Below are 17,491 nucleotides of genomic sequence, written 5' to 3' on the forward strand. Positions count from 1 at the left end.
TAATTTATTATTTTTCCCACAAAGATAAGTAAGTCTCAGGTAGCTAAATGCCTATGATATTGCTTCTTATTAAAATAACAAGATGATAAGTGCTAATTTTTTTTTTCCAAATGATGCATCAACGAGGCATGCAATATGTGTTCAGCTGTTCAGAGAATAAAACAACTACAACCAAGATATGGCAAATTAAAAGACCGTGGCAGCCCCGCGGGGGGTTGGAGGGAGGAGGGATGTTCTGCTACTGAGGATTTCCACTCTAGTTTAATTCATTTTCACCAGGAGTGGTGTCTGCAGCAGCAGAATGGTATCTGACCTCCAGAAATTGCAAGTCGTACTTCCACAGTCACCCACTTTGCATCTGTCACTTAAGCCCCTCGTTTTACTACTACGAGATGCACAGAACTGTGAGCAAAGGGAACTTCTTTCAAAGCACCATGGCAATCTTCCGTATCTTGCTCTGGTAAACATGCATTTTGCCTTTGCTCTTGCCACCATATTTACTAGACTTTTCTGATGTCTCAGATTTTTCTCTCTTAATTTTGAAAAGTTAATTAAAAGAAGCAGAGGAATGAGATGGAGAGGTTCTAACAACAAGTCAAATTCATTTGAACAGTAAAAATAATTGCTGTAAGAAATTAAGGTGCAAGCGCATGCCTGCTGTAATTGGTGCATACTCATTAGGAGCCCTTCGTTTGCAACCTCTCGCGGTGTTTGGGGCCCATGATAATGTGGATACTTAAGGGAAACGTATGATGAGAGATGGTGTAGTTCATTCAGTAAACATTTCTTAGTGTTTGATGTGACTGAACTGAGCGTCACATATGATTTTACACTTTTATCCTTTCAGACAACTGACAGGTCTCTAATCTCTATCTTAGAACCTTCACTCAGCTTGAACTTTGGCTCATAAAGGTCATTCTTGAACCACTTGGGACAAAGAGCTGCGTCCATGAAATCCCATAGAGTCGATAGATGCAATAATAGCTTTAGGCACATTTTCTTAAGACCCAAGGGGAAAGACAATTTCAATAAATGTAAAACTATGCCATCTACAATCCACACAATATCTTAGAAAATCTCATAGGAATAAATCTTCTCTTTTCCTTCAGGCAAGGACCTCCTTAACAGTAACAATGCAAGACACTATTAAGGGCATAAGGTACTAACTATGGCAACAACAATAAAAAAACCCACACACAATCTATTTGACTGAAAGCCTCAAACACAAAAAGAACATTCATTCATTTGATATATCTCTCTTGCCTCACAATTGCTTGTGAAGCATGTTCTGAATATTTAGACCTTAAGTTGTTAAATAGACTATGAATATAAGCAAGTTAATAATGTGGAAATGACTTAAGTGTATCATTCAATTATGGAATGTTTTAAATGTAGTTCCTCTTTTATTTTCTTTTTACCTTTTAGTCTCCAGCTCCTAAAGAAAAAAAAAAAAAATCCTCACAGGTTAGATATGTCAGGATAATTAACAGAAGGTTCCTTAGCAGCAGATGTCTGAGATAAGTAGGAAAGGGCATTCTCTTCCCTTGACATGCCATCAAAGGGAAAAACAACGAATATTTAAATGAAAGAAGTGAAAACTATGTGGGTTCATGTTTTAATATTTGAATAATTAACTGATTTTTAAATCATGACTTAAGCTATAGGAAAATTAAGAGATCCCATGACCATATTAATCTTAATTGTTTCTTGCCTGTCACAAATTATAGTATTGTCTTTGATTTTTTTTCCCCTCAATATATTTCATGATGCAAAGGAATGCTTCTTGAAAGTAAAGTATCCCCTCCAGCGAAATATTTCACTCGATTTGCCTCAGAGAATTCCGCTGGCAGGAAAAAAATAAAAGGTGGTTAGGAAAAACTTAGAATTCAACAGCTAAAAAGTATTTTTTAGCTGATTTGTTAAAAAAAATGTTCAACAATTCAAAATACAGAATTTCCAAAACTCAAATTTTTATTTTAGTATTATACTTAAGCTTTACCTTAATATTTTATATTTTGTGCCTTTTTTCTCTTGTGCATTTATTTTAAATAGTAATGTGAGTGCAATCAACTGCAAAGCCCATCCTCTGAAATAATCTCCATGGAGAATTATATAAGGAAGGGTTTTCTTGTTTACTTTTAAAAGGTCTCCTGAATATAGCTGGTGCCAATAGAGAAATTCTCCTAAAGGTAGTATAGGGATTTTAATCTGCCCCTAACCAGAAAGTGATGGAGGCCAATGCAAATAGCACTCATCTGATTCTGTAAAACTCATAATGTGAAATAATGAAGCATCTGGTCGACAGCAAAAGGTCAAGGAAGAAACATTTTGAAATGGAAAGTGTATCAGTCCCTCTGGCAAAGACTTAGAGGTTGGCAAAGACTCTTGTTGCTTCAGGAAGCTCTTGTGTCTCATATTCGGACTAAGAATATATATTCTTTCCCTGTGTACTGTGTTGCATTCATTCGAGGCAGAATTACTTCTTAGTACCAGTAGAAGAGCACGAGCATGGTCCACCTTTTCCCCTCAGGAGTAGTTTAGGGCGGTGGTCCTCAAACTTTGTTGCTCATTAGAATCACCAGGGGGCGCCTGGGTGGCTCAGTTGGTTTAGCAATCAACTTCAGCTCAGGGCATGATCTCCTTATTCATGAGTTCAAACCCCGCATGGGGCTCTGTGATGACAGCTCAGAGCCTGGAGCCTGCTTCAGATTCTGTGTGTGTGTATGTGTGTGCGCGCGTGTGTGTGTGTGTCTGCCCCTCCCCTGCTCACGCTCTCACTCTCTCTCTCTCTCTCTCTCTCTCTCTCTCTCTCATCAACAAATAAACATTAAAAAAATTAAGAAATGCCAGGAGAGCTATCAAAACCTACCATGTTAATTAAGTCAGAGACCCTGGCCCCAGTTGTGGCTGAGGTTCCACGGGTGCTTGCAGTGTGCAGCCAAATTTGAGAACCAAAGATTTAGGGCCTTTATAAGGTGCAAATAGATGGTAAATATGTGTGCACTTGCAAAAGTAAGGCGTTTGTACTCCTGTATTGGTTTTAAAATGGATATAGGGAATGATGTAGAACCAGCGGCAAAGCCTTGAATAAAAGAATGCGGTAACAGGGAATTTATTAGGATAGACATTGGGATTAGATGTGCCAAAGGGTTTCTCTTTCAGAGTATATGACCTAATTTCTTATGATAGGGATTTGGATATCAATGAGATTCATGTAATTGAAGTTTCCTGAATATTCACTTTTGGGGAGATTATCTCCATTTTGGCAAGTGAAAATGTTTCTGGATCCTGGGAAAAGCAAATTTAAATGATACAGAATCTAATTTCTCAGTATGCTGCCACTGATTTGGGAGTTCTAGCTTTACAAAGAATACCACCTGGCAAAGGGCAAGGATATCACTGATGAGTCTAGCGTTTTAAAATCAGTCTGCCCCCCACCCCCCCCGACCAAAAAAAAATTTAAAGGAAAAATGAAATCAACCTGCCCACTTGTGAGTTCAAGTATATGAACTTTTTTTTCCTCTTGTTTTTCTAGAAGTTTTCAACTCCTAGTACTTTGGTCATGAAAAACTCTCACACCTTTATCAGACATGAGCTTCAAATGAGTGACTCATTGGTTGGCTTTTACCTCTCATCTTAAAATCTAAAGGAAACCAATTTTAGAGTTCATTGGTCACATATAAACTATACAAAAGAATGGTAGGATGATGGTTTTGATAATAGTGGGCATGCTGTCTTTCATGGCTGGTATTACAATACTTTAACTCCAAACTATTACCTTATTGATTTTCTTAAAAAGCAGAAATTTCCCATTAGCTTCATCTAAATCTATATTCTGATGCTGTTTTATTTATTTGAAATAAATTACATTTCACTTAAAACAAGTAAATTTCGTTAAGTGCCAACTATGCCTCATTAAACCTGTTAATAAAAACAAAGAAATAAAACAAAAACAATTTGTATGATATAGTGAAGAGTCATTTAAATAATAAAATTCTTGTTGTACCCTGCATTCTAGCCATATTATTTGAGAAACATGGCCAGCAGTTCATTTCTTTGGGCCTTGGTCTCTTCATGAAAGATGTTTATCTGCCTTTATTCCACCCTTTGAAATCCTGTGCTTTCTTAAAGGACCACTTAATATCTCACAGTTTAACCAAATAGAGCTCGGTAAGTTCCATAAAAGAAAAGAAACTTGTTTATTGATAATCAATGATCCTCAAGGAATAGAGGTTGAAGAAGTAAGAGATAGTGCATACATGAATGTTTATATTTGGAATATATTTTCCAATGTTTAAGAAGAAAAATAACAAGTTTGATGTAGAATTTTTATGCTGTCCAAGAGGTAATGACTTAAATAAAGCATTTATGAACCACTGTTCAGTAATATTTGCTGTATGAATAAACATACATCACAGTAGTATCTCATTTGACTCATGTCATTGGGAATGCATTTCCTAGATGCCTGAAATTTGCCTCTATAATCTTGTCATTATAAAAAAATAGTATTATTAATGGGTAACACCCAAAGTTTGTTTACTTTCTCCTAGAAAAATTTAGTTTTGTTCTTTAGTGACTAGGAAGCAGATGCTGACACATTAAAGCAAAAGTGGAGAAAAGCAAATATAGGAACGGAAGAAGTATGAGTAAAGGGTGAGGGAAAAAAAAAAACCCAAAAAACAATAATAAGAAATAAAGGGATGGACACAAGTTTGGATATTCTGCATGTATTACTCCAAACATAGATTGTATTCCCAATATTATTCAGGAGTGGTGGGTAATAAGTATAATAATAGTATCAAAGTCCATAATAATCCAGGTCTATATCCTGTTAAGGGTAAATATTCTTCACATATTAATGCTATCTTAATGCATTGTGAACCCCAGCATAGTACAATGAAAATACTAAAGAAAGCACTGAAAACTGCAGAGTGCCATGCAGATTATATAGGACGAGTGTTATTTTCATAATAATATCTGCCAAAGTTATTTCTATTTTGAAAAATATAGTTTATTAAAATCATAAAATACATACTATATTTTAATATTTCGTTAGAAATAATTACCATTTTAACTAAGAGTATCTGTGTTCAGATATTAATCAGTGAGTTTGAACCACTTTTCTCTTGGACACCTTTTCTCTAAGAAATCATATAAATGAAGTTTGGTATAGGCAAAAGTCAGCAATGTTTCAGAAACCATACACTAAGCCAGCATTTTCCAGTTTTCTCTTCTACTTAAAAAGTAGAGAAGTACCCACAGGACTACTAGAATAGGAAGGGATAGGACCAGACATGTAGACTCAGCACAACTTCTCATGAAGCCAAGAATACCTTGTCAAATTTGGGGGCACAGTACTCCTGAACTAAATCTAGTAGAAAAATGGCAGTCTTCACGTTTTCTGTAAGTAGATCTACATAATATTTTAGAATTATCTGCAATTCTTGTGATCTATTCTCTCTTTTAGTGGGGTAATTCATAGCTGCTCATTTGGAGGAAGCAGAACAGAACTGGATGTCAGAAAAGTAGCATTTTAGATCCATACTTACCACAATATAGTTGTATCATAGTTCAGTCATTTAATAAGAGATACCATTTATGCACCAAAAGTATTTGTTTAAAATGGGATAGTACAGGGGTAGAACCTTTGGAAAATATAAATTCCCAAAGTCAAGATTGAAAGTGATAAGTAATATAATGAGTATATAACCAAATACATTCATTTTTTCCTCAAGATTTTGTTCCTGGAGCTATTTAAGGTTCATTAGAGCTTAAAAATATCTGAAATGGAAGAGGGTGTTGAAAATTAAGTACTAGTGGGAGCTCAAAAAAAGCATTTATTCAGATGAAGCAGGAGATTAAAGATATTCATTCACTCATTCATTCAGCCGTGATTATTGAATAGAACTGCACTAGGCACTGTATTGGGATTTGGGATTAAATAGTGAGTCAAGGGGCGCCTGGGTGGCTCAGTCGGTTAAGCGTCGGACTTCAGCTCAGGTCACGATCTCGCGGTCCGTGAGTTCGAGCCCCGTGTCGGGCTCTGGGCTGATGGCTCAGAGCCTGGAGCCTGCTTCCGATTCTGTGTCTCCCTCTCTCTCTGCCCCTCCCCCGTTCATGCTCTGTCTCCCTCTGTCTCAAAAATAAATAAACGTTAAAAAAAATTAAAATAAAATAAAATAAATAGTGAGTCAAAATAGTTAAAATCTCTGTTCGTAGGTAGCATACATTCTAGTTAGAGACAAAAACATTAATCAAACACTCACACAAATCTAACATTGCAACATGGAAAGTACTTTAAAAATAGAGTGATATTGTATCACATGGGGATTTAATCTTTTCAGGGAAGCCAAGGAAACCTTTTCTTAAGAAAGGGACACTTGAGTTGAGACCTGAAGGTTAAATAGGAGTTAGCTAGGTTAGAGTGAGGGAAATAGTGTGCCAATCTGAGAAAACAGTACAGATAAAAGCACCTGACAGAAACCATGGTGCAAATACAAAATAATGAGCAAGAATCTAATAGGATTGGAGCAGGAAAAAGGATGGGAACGGTTCAAGGTAAGACTAGAGTAGGACAGTAATCTGGGTCATGCAAGTCCTTATAGATCATTCTCAGTTGAGGAATTATTGGAGAATTTTAAACAGGAAGGTGATATAAGTTGATTTGCTTCTAGAATAGAGTGCTCTGGCTATTTTGTGGAGAATAGGTGCATAGGATACCAAACAGACGCAAATACACAAATTAGCATAGAAAAACAAATTAGTAGGATATAATAGAACAGGAAAGAGAAGATGACATCTTGACCTAAGAAGGTGGTGGGGTAACCATAGACATGGAAAGATTCAAGAAATATTTAGTAGGTAAAATTTATGGGAGAGTGTATTCATGGGTTTTTACAAGGTTGAAGGAGAGGGAGACTCAGAAATGAGTCCTAGTTTTTAACTAATATAACAGAATGGACCATGAGGCCATTCATTGATTAGAGAAATGAGGCAACAGAAAAGTAATGAATTTAGTCTTGGTTATGTTGAATTTGTGATGCTTTTGAGATCATCAAGAAATGTTAAACAGTTAGAAAACCTTATGAGGCAGAAGTGCAGAGGAAATGCCTCGCCTGGAGTTAAACTTGATGGATCATCTCTATTATAGTCGAATGACACCATCTGGGAAAAAAGTGTAGAATGAGAGGTAGAGGTGGGTTAGAATCGAGGCTTAAAGAATTAAAAAAATTTTTTAATGTTTACTCATTTTTGAGAGACAGAGCATGAGTGGGGAAGGGGCAGAGAGAGGGAGACACAGAATCTGAAGCAGGCTCCAGGCTCTGAGCTCTCAGCACAGAGCCCGATGCGGGGTTCAAACTCATGAACTGCGAGATCATGATCGGAGCCAAGGCTCAAAGAATTGAACATGAAATAGACAAGTAGAGGAGGATGGGTCCAGCAAGGAGAAGAATAGCCAGATGGGTAAAACACATGAATTATACAGGTATCCCCTTTCTTATCAAAAGCTCATGTTAGGCCACGCTCCTTTTTACAAAAGGCTTACATTTCGTACCTGTTTTCACTAACTGAAAGAAACCCAAAGAGGATTTTGGCTCTTATGAAAAAAAGGTGGAAAGAAAAACTAGCATTTAGAATTTGTGTTGCAGCAAGCTATTGCTGAGGCAGTACACACCCCAAGTAGGGAGAGTGTCCCTGCCAAACTTCTTCCCTAGGAACCGCACTCGGCATCAAGCCACCACAGCTTTGAACGGTGTCTGTGAGTATCTGTGCTTTATCTACATTTCTTTTGTGCATTTGTTAGCAAGATGTGTCCTAAGGTATCAGAAAAACATAGTGACGTTGCTTTTTGGGTCTGGGAATGTTCAAAAACTTTCCATATATACAGAATTGTTGAATCACTGTATGGTGCACCTGACATTAACGTAACACTGCATGTTAACTATACTGGAATTAAAAGAAAAACATAATTAAAAATGTCCACATAAACTAGTGATAGTTGCTTCTTCCCTTTCCATCATTTCCACTCAGAAGAGGTTTCACGGGGAATGCTGTACTTTCAGAGAGTAGAGGAAATCTGAATCCCAAAAGCCATGGGAATAGCATAATTGAGGGAGGACATGGCCAACCACGTAGAATAGTGTTATTGAAGTGTGAAGAGCACTGAAAAGAATACGGAGGGCACTTTGTGTCTTTTATAAAATGGTTAGAAGCCACAATGAAAGAGGCTTAGAATGGAAATGTAGGTTCAAAACTAGAAACTGTGAGTAGAACAAATTCTTTCTGGAAAGAGAAAAAGGGATAAGATTATAAGAAACAACATATATGTGGACAAAAAGAAAGAATTATCATTTCTTTTTAATTTCTTTGTGTCTCCCTATACATTCTCTTTATTCCCACCCCCCTCATTAATTTTTTTCCATATTTATTTATTTATTTTGAGAGAAAGAGACAGAGCATGAGCAGGGGAGGCACAGAGAAGGAAAGAGAGAATCCCAAGCAGGCTCTGCACTGTCAGCCTAGAGCCTGATGCAAGGTTCAACCCCACGAACAATGAGATCACGACCTGAGCAGAAATCAAGAGTCGGGCGCTTAATTGACTGAGCCACCCAGGCGCCCCAACCCCCTCATTTTTAAAAATTTTTCTAAAAGCATTGATGTAAAAGTTCTGAGAGTCAGGTTGCTCTTTTTTTACAAATCGGCAGGGAAGGAAAGTGAAGTAAAGATTTCAAAGTTTCACAATACCATTGGAGAACACTTGCAATTATTAAGATTATTTTAGTTTCAAAAAATAAACCTATCTTACATTTAGCATGGCCAAGTTTACTGGATAACTGATGATTGACACCTTTAAACTGGATCCTTTAAAAAGATGGAATTCATTTTAATAGAAATATACTTACAAGGTACTGTATACTTCCCTGACTTCTTAAATGTAACGTACCGGCCATAATTTTCACTCTACTTTATGACCTGAAATTATTTCTACCACCAACCATTCAGTGTGTTTACAATATAGTAGTTTCCTGAGGGTTTGTGGTAATTTGTTGGCCTTTATGTTATATAGCTCCATTTAGTTTTTTATTTTAACTTTGTAGGTCTTCTTTTACAAGTTTGCCTTTTTCCTGTTGCTATAAAGAATCAGTTTTCACTATAATAAGGAAGGGATCCTTTTAATTTCTTTCATGTAAGATATTACGGTTTTCTGAAGGTTAAAATATAGAGGTAAATAAGGTCAGAGAGAGAGAGACTGAGGTTTTTCTTGATGAGTAGTATTCATGTGTGTTGGATTATGAGATAAATATTTTTACTTTTACTTCCTTTAGAGGCCTTTATTGCTTTCTAGTAGCTCTGTGTTCTGCTTGAAAACATGGGCATGTTTTTTGGGGACACAAACACTTTGTGTTTTCAGTGATTATTACAATATCTGGCATGTTAAAGGGGCTGTTATTGCTTTGCTTTGGTTAGGTAAGGTATTCATTGTTTTCCTGTATCTATAGAACTAAAGCACAAACCTTATTTGTTTTCACTGTAAAATTGTTCCAATAACATTTAACTAGATAGCATCAGGAGATTTCTTGCCTCATTTATCCGAGTGCACAGTTGCTCAGGCTTCAGGAGAATGAGAGAATGTAAACGTCATGAGGGCAGGGGTTTTTGTTTTTGTGGGTTTTATTTACTTTTGTTGTTGCTGCTGCTGTATTACAGTGTATCTTTACCAGTTGGCCTTTTGCTACAGAATTTATGGGGAACAGAGTAGGTTTTGGAGAGGTGATCAGAACGCTCATTTACTTTTCTTCCTAAGTTTACTGTGAGGACGAAAGGAAATAATGTGCATAGAGTGTCTAGTGCTTAACTTAGTGAACCCTGTACAAATGTTGAGTATCATTTCTATTATCGTCATTGAGTCTATACTTGTATCACTTTCTAAATGTATTTGATAAAAATAAACGTCATGGATCAAAAAGAGCAAGTCTGGACTTGTTACAAGATTTCAACTTTGTTATTTTATTGTTATTTTATTTTATATGTACCAAGGAGTTCAGTTAAGGGAATTGAGAAAAGGGAGTCATCTTGAAGACCTGGGTATCACAAATGAAGAGAGTAAGATAAAGAACAAATGATGGGTGTGTTAGTGGCACAGGAAAGAGAGTTTTGGATTCATGGAACTCTGATTTTTCTAAACAGATGTCCTCATCATGGAAGTTATTGTAGTCTCCACTTAACCAGATGGGATACCAAACTCCCTGTTGTGTTCAGAACTGGCAGGGCTCATTAAGTTGGCTTTAAATTGGGTATTAAGGGAGGATCTTTTGCTTAGCCCAAATAATCTCAACATGCACAATGAAGAGAATAGGGAGTTCTACAAGCTAAGATGAAATATAAGATAAGTGATAAGTAATATTAACATACTGGACTTAATTGTCTATAAGTAACTACAAAGTAAATGGGAAATTAAAAAGATTAACTGGAAATGTTTCTAAATGATGGAGACTATGACCTGTTGAGTATAATAAAAATAGAAAGGGAACACTTCCTTAATTGGAATGTCAAAACTGATAGGTGAAATATACTCTATAGAGAAGACTAAGAAGGGATTGAACTTGAGGAATAAGCAGTGTATCTAAGATCCAAAAAATAGGGGGGAAAGGGGGGAAAAAGCGGCTTGCCATTTAATAATGGTAATATTGTGAAACATCTTTTGATTTAAAGATACAAAAGAAGAAAATAAAAGACTGTAGTAGGTACATAATAAAACATAGGTGGTAGCAATCTCAACCCTTTCGTCTTTAAAAATTCTGGACTGGGGATTATTTTGGACTCTAAAATAAACAGTCACTATATATTGAGATATCAAATGAATAATATTTATGTATATTGATTCACGTAATATTCAACAAACATGAGTTGATAGGCTTAGAGCAATGAAATATTAATGGAGGTGGTATTAGTAAAAATTAAAAAAAAAATTATGATTTGGAAATAATAGAATCCATAAAGATACTAACTTGTTTTACTAAACAAGACTTATTTTACTTTACTGGAGTTATTTTACTAAACAAGTTTTGCAGGGGTGTATGCAGGACCACTAACAAATTTATTTAATGGAAATAAAAGGTGATTCGATAATACCTACATGATATCTAATTAAAAGGAGTAAACTAAATTGATTAGCCAAGCTTTAAACTCTAGAGACTATGAGAGGCAGCAGATCCATTAATATTTATGATTGATACAGAATATCAAATATTAATAATAGCTACTTTAATATATTAGTTTTGAGCACAGATTTTAAGTCTCTTTATTTACACTTGTGTAACCTTGAACAACAGATTATTAATTCCCCTATACCTCATTTTTCCATTCCATACAATGAGAATATTACCTGAATTTTTTTATAGATAAAATAATGCTTTTATAGCTTTAGCTTAGTGTTTGGGAACTAAATATATGATAGCTAAAAAATGAAGTTTAATTTTATAAAATTAGTCAAACCAAATCTTACCATAAAAATGTGAAATTAGGAAAGAAAGATCTTCACATACTTGCATCTTCACATACTATATTAATCTTTGCCAATATCAACTAATTAATAAAGCTAATCTTTGGGAAAACAAACACTACTACCAAAGAAAAGAAGGAAGTAAAACTCAAGAAAGTTAAATCACTTGCCCCAAATCACATAATGAGTGAGAATTGTTCTGCAACATTGTGTGGAAGCTTCCAAAGCATTAGTTTGGTGAATTTCTATATCATTAGTGGAGTTCTATAAGTAGTCTTTAAAATATATATATATATCTAATAGTTGAGAGCAAAGGACTTATATATACCCTTAAAGAAGTGGGAAATATATTTTAAACATTTAAAAATATGTTTCTTAACCTCACAGATTTGAAATGAAGAATTTTAATTTACTTTAGCTTTAAGACAAGGGTCTTTATTTACAATAGTTATGGCAATGGATATACAAGGCACCTTCTTGTTTTAATTGTGGGGGAAAGATGCCCTAGGAATACAATCAAAACATTCAGTTCACAGCAGAAGTAATAAGATCATAGCTTCTGGCTTTGATCAAAGATAAGCCCCAACAACTTATTTCTAAACTCTTTTTCTATATTCATGCTGCAATTTACTGAGTGCCTGTAATGAACCAAGCACCATACTAGCTTTTGGACACATAATAATGATCCCAAACAGATCAGTTCTTCCTGGATTATAGATTCCTCCCACTTCTAGACAGTTCTAAAATTACTCTAAGTATGGCTTTATCAAAATTCCTTCCTGCTTTCCTTCCTTTGAGTCTAACTACCCCTTACTCACATCCCCTGTGTAGACACAAATATAAAAGTTTCCTTGCAAAACCCTAGCCACGAAATAGTCGAATTTTATCATTTCTTCAAATGTACCTTAATTATTCTAACTCCTTAGCGTGACACACAGTTTTTTTTTTTCTATAAACTTGCCCATTCCCTCTCTAAACTAATATTCTCTTCCCTACATGCCTCCTGTGTTCTAATTACAGAGTTTTCACAACTCTATTGACATGGGATGTAAATGGCACATGACTTTAAGCTTTTACCCGCAATTCCTCTGTCTGGATAGAGCCACCGTTTCTTTTTAACATGACATTCTCACACTCATGATTACATCATCTCTAACTCTCACAATGTGACAAGTTCTTTTCCTACTGTCCATGACACATTTCAAAAATATTTGCAGAGTCAACTTCAATTTGAGATTAAAGATCAACTAGCCTGCCAACCTTAATAATTCCCAGACTTGTCTAAATTACAATAATTTTATGAGAACTAAACATCTTATCACTAGTGTCTTCCTGTCACTTTCACTGTATTCCTTTTTTAAACATATTTTATAAGAAAGTATAAGTAATTTGAAATTAAAGAGTCAAATAATTAACAAAACTGTTGAAGAGACAAAGATGATAAGACTACCCAAATGGAATGGTTGATTGGCCTGCTGTGCCACTGATGGCCTTGGCATAAATGATTCATTTGCATAATTAAAAGGCATTCTTTTCCTCTAATATAATGATATCCCATATCTTTTTTTAATTTTTTTAAATCTTTTAAAAATTTACATCCATATTAGCATATAGTGCAACAATGATTTCAAAAGTAGATTCCTTAGTGCCCCTTACCCATTTAGCCCATCCCCCCTCTCACAGCCCCTCGAGTAACCCTCAGTTTGTTCTCCATATTTATGAGTCTCTTCCGTTTTGTCCCCCTCCCTGTTTTTATATTATTTTTGTTTCCCTTCCTTTATGTTCATCTGTTTTGTTGTCAGAGTAAAATAAGCAAAGAGTCAAATTATCTTAAAAATGAGGGAAACTTGAGGACAACCTTAACTGATAAAAATAGCCTTCATTTATATCGTGTAATAATTTTGCTAAAGACTTTGTATTGTCTCCAGAGTCCATCCAACAGTTCTATGAGGTAGTAGTCAGTAAAGATACACTTTACAGAGGAGTAAGCTGATGGTGCCCTCCATCACACAGCTATTTAGTGGCACAGCTAAGATGCAAGTCCTGATCTTTTGGTTCCTAGACAATTCACAATCACAATTATTCCCTTCCTACGTGGTATTGATGATTCCCTCTTTTGGCTCTAGTCCATCCATTATCCTAGTTACCATATAGTTTTGGTTTTGATGGCCACAAGACATACTAGACTATAGACTTCTTCCAGGGTAGTCCTGAATCTAAAGGTATTTGATAATCCCAAAGCCTTGCCAGATTTATGTACCTACAACTCCACAGTGATTGTTGAATATATAAATGAATAGACAAATGAATTAAAGAACTAGAAATAGGTATATGATAAGAAATATTGTGCATATAACCACAGGGTTGTTCTTTTTCATCACTTCATAGATATTTTGTAAAGAGATAATTTAGAATACTTTTCTATTATCTTTCTGTAGGTGATATAAACCTAGTGCTGCAGTTTATTATTTTTTATTTAAAATTTTTTAAATGTTTTATTTATTTTTGAGAGAGAGACAGAGTGCAAGTAGGGGAGGGGCAGAGAGGAGAGGGGGACACAGAATCCAAAGCATGCTCCAGGCTCTGAACTGTCAGCACAGAGCCCAACGTGGGGCTTGAACTCACAAGCCTTGAGACCATGACCTGAGCCGAAGTCTGCTGCTTAATTGACTGAGCCCCCCAGGCACCCTGCTAGTGCTGCAGTTTCAAGTGAAATTTAAACAAGGCAGCATATGCTCTCCTTCTCTTCAAAAGCAGTAACTTACAGAAATGAATGGGACAATGAGGGGACGTGCTTAGATTGTCAGACTAAAAAGCTCCCCCTTATCTCAGTGTTCTCTCTCTTGCTGATGAATATTTTGAGGAAAGCAAAGATTTTCTCTTTCCAACTGTTGGTTTCAAAGGGCTTAAAATACCATTTCCATATCCTGCTTCTAAACTACTCTGTACATCTCACTATTGAATTTTCAAGGCCCTGTTAGAACCCATGTGTATTTAGCATCTGTAATCTCATCATGAAATATTGAATTCTGTATATTTACCTCCCAATATGTAATGTACTTGTATTAGTATCACAATAAATCCTTTCAAGGCTAAAGGATTTCCTCCTTTTCCTGCCATTTAGGAAAACATTACTCAAGTTAGTTTTTCATCCTTTTCATATTCTCCATGGGTTGAAAACCATAAGTGAAATTTATAATTATATGTATGGAAACATCTTTAATTTTAATAATTGTAATTACCTTTTTCTTATTCCCTTCTGCCTTTCTTGAGAATCGGTAGCAATCAGATCCATGAATTGTTTTAGACCTCTGGTTTTTAAAATATTACCTATGTTCATTTTGAGGCATGAAGAGATCTATCGGTACCATGACCTATTTAGTTTTGCTCTAGGAATCGCGGTAAGATCTTTGGTATGAAAAATACAAACCAGGGGCATGTTTTGTTGTTGTTGTTATTGTTTTATTTTGTTTGTCTAAGCAAGTTCCAGCCATATATATTTATACATATATTTACTATATTATCCATACATATATTTACTATATATGTAAATATGTACTATATAGTACTATAAAGTAAATATGTATATATAGTACTTTTTATGTTTCTTACTGTAACAACTTTGGTGACAGATAATAGCTAGGTTTATTGTGACGATCACTTAGTAATGTATATAAATGTTGAGTCACTATGTTGTATAACTGAAACTAAATAATACTATAGGTCAACTACACTTCAATAAAATTATAAAAAGACTAGAACACCTAAAGGAAACCTTTCTTACTTGCGGATTATTGTTAACATGGTGCCTATTGTCTCTTGTGGTCACATTGCTGCCATAAAGTTGTGCTAGAAGAAGCATGGCTTTGGATTCTTGTTCTTTCTCATGTGAGTCAGTCATCTGATTCTTGCAATCATTTTTGGAAGCTATGGTCAGGCACAACATAAGGATTGCCATTATTATCAATTTTATTAACATTCTGTTTAAGTTCCAGACAATGCTAGATATAATTCTCTCTATCCCCTTCAAATAATAACTAGTATCTTATGTAGCATTCTTGTCATAGGTAAAAACACACAGATCAAAAGAATATAAAGAAATTCCAGAAATAGATGTAAAAATAGAAACAATTTTGGAAGTTGATGAAGACAGCATCTCAAAACATTGAAAAGATTTATTAATAAATGATATTGAGACAACAGGCTAACTAGTGCTTAAAAATAAAGTTACAGCCATAATTGTAATAAAATACCAAGGTTAATATTAACTGGATTAAGATTTAAATGCATAGAATGAAATCATAAAATACAGGAAGAAAACATAGTTTCTCCATTGCATTAAAGGAAGGATGTCTAAGTATGTATGAAATTAGTCATAAGGAAAACATTGCTAAATTTGCTTAAATAAAATTTATCTGTTAAGTTTAGAGAAAAATACTATGAACTATGAATTAATAACACATATAATAAAACAGGTTAATATTCTTAGTCTTTGAGTGCTTTTACAAAAGTAATGAATATCTTAGAAAAATAAGCAAAACAAACAAACCAAACAACAACAACAACAACAACAACAACAACTCCATGGAGTAGTATGATAAAGAAAAACATATGTAAGCCAAAAATTTAAGAAGTTAAACTATATTAGTATTCAAAGAAATGCAAATAGAAGTATCACCAAGACATCATTTTTATGTATTAAATTAAGAATAGGATATTCATAAGAAAAAACCCTTAATCTCCAATTAAATTTTTGTGTGTGTTAGGTAGAGATCAAGGTTTTCTTTTTTTCTTATGAATATCCTATTGCTTCGGCGTAATTTATTGAAAAAAAAATCCTTTCTCTTTGAATGGTGTTGATGCCTTTGCCACAAATCAAGAGAAATACGTATATGTTTCTCTACAGTTTGATTCTTTGTTCTATTATTTTGGTCTCTATATATTTTTATGCCAATATCACACTTCAATAATTACTATGGGTCTATCATGATTGTCGAAATGTTACAGTGTTTTTAAAGATTGTCTTGTCTATTCTAAGTTCTTAGTATTTCCAAATAGATTTTAAAATCAACTTATCTATTTTAAGAAAAAATCCTGTTGTGATTTTTATTTCTATTTTATTGACCCTAAATCAATACATCTAGATCAATTATAAAAAAATTGATACATTAATAATATTGGATCTTCTAATCCATTAAAATGTTATAATTCTCCATTTATTTAAATCATCTTTAATTTTGCTTTTTTCTTAGTTTTTAGTGTAAAGGTTTCCACATTTGTCTTTTTTTTTTTTTAATTTTTTTTCAATGTTTATTTATTTTTGAGACAGAGAGAGACATGAATGGGGAAAGGTCAGAGAGAGAGGGAGACACAGAATCCGAAGCAGGCTCCAGGCTCTGAACTGTCAGCACAGAGCCTGATGTGGGGCTCGAACTCACAGACCGTGAGATCATGACCTGAGCCGAAGTCCGACGCTCAACCCACTGAGCCACCCAGGCGCCCCACCACATTTGTCTTTAAATTTATTCCTAGTGATTTGACATTTTTGAGATTTTTGTAATTGGTATTGTCTTTTACATTTCAGTTTCAAATTCTTTGTTTTGCTTATAAAAATTCTATTAATTTTTCTATCTGACCTATATCTAGAGATCTTGCTAAGAGCCATGTATTACTTTAATATGTTTATAAATTTTTCAAATATTATTGCTATATACATATATAATTTTCCTTGAAAATAATAACTTCTGCCATCAAAAGATATCACTAAAAATGAACAGGCAAGCTACAAACTGGAAAGAGATCTATCTATCTATCATCTATCTATCTATCTATAGAGAAAGTTAGGTATGTATATATCTGACAAAAGCTTTGTACTTAACATCGTATAAGGAACTCTTACAAGTCAATAAGAAAAAGACAACCTAATTAAAGTGGGAAAAGATCAAATAAGTTATTTATAAAAGGATTACAAAATGGCTAAAAAACATT

Source organism: Panthera onca, chromosome B1 (assembly GCF_046562875.1).
Source record: "Panthera onca isolate mPanOnc1 chromosome B1, mPanOnc1 haplotype 2, whole genome shotgun sequence".
Taxonomy (NCBI): Eukaryota; Metazoa; Chordata; class Mammalia; order Carnivora; family Felidae; genus Panthera; species Panthera onca.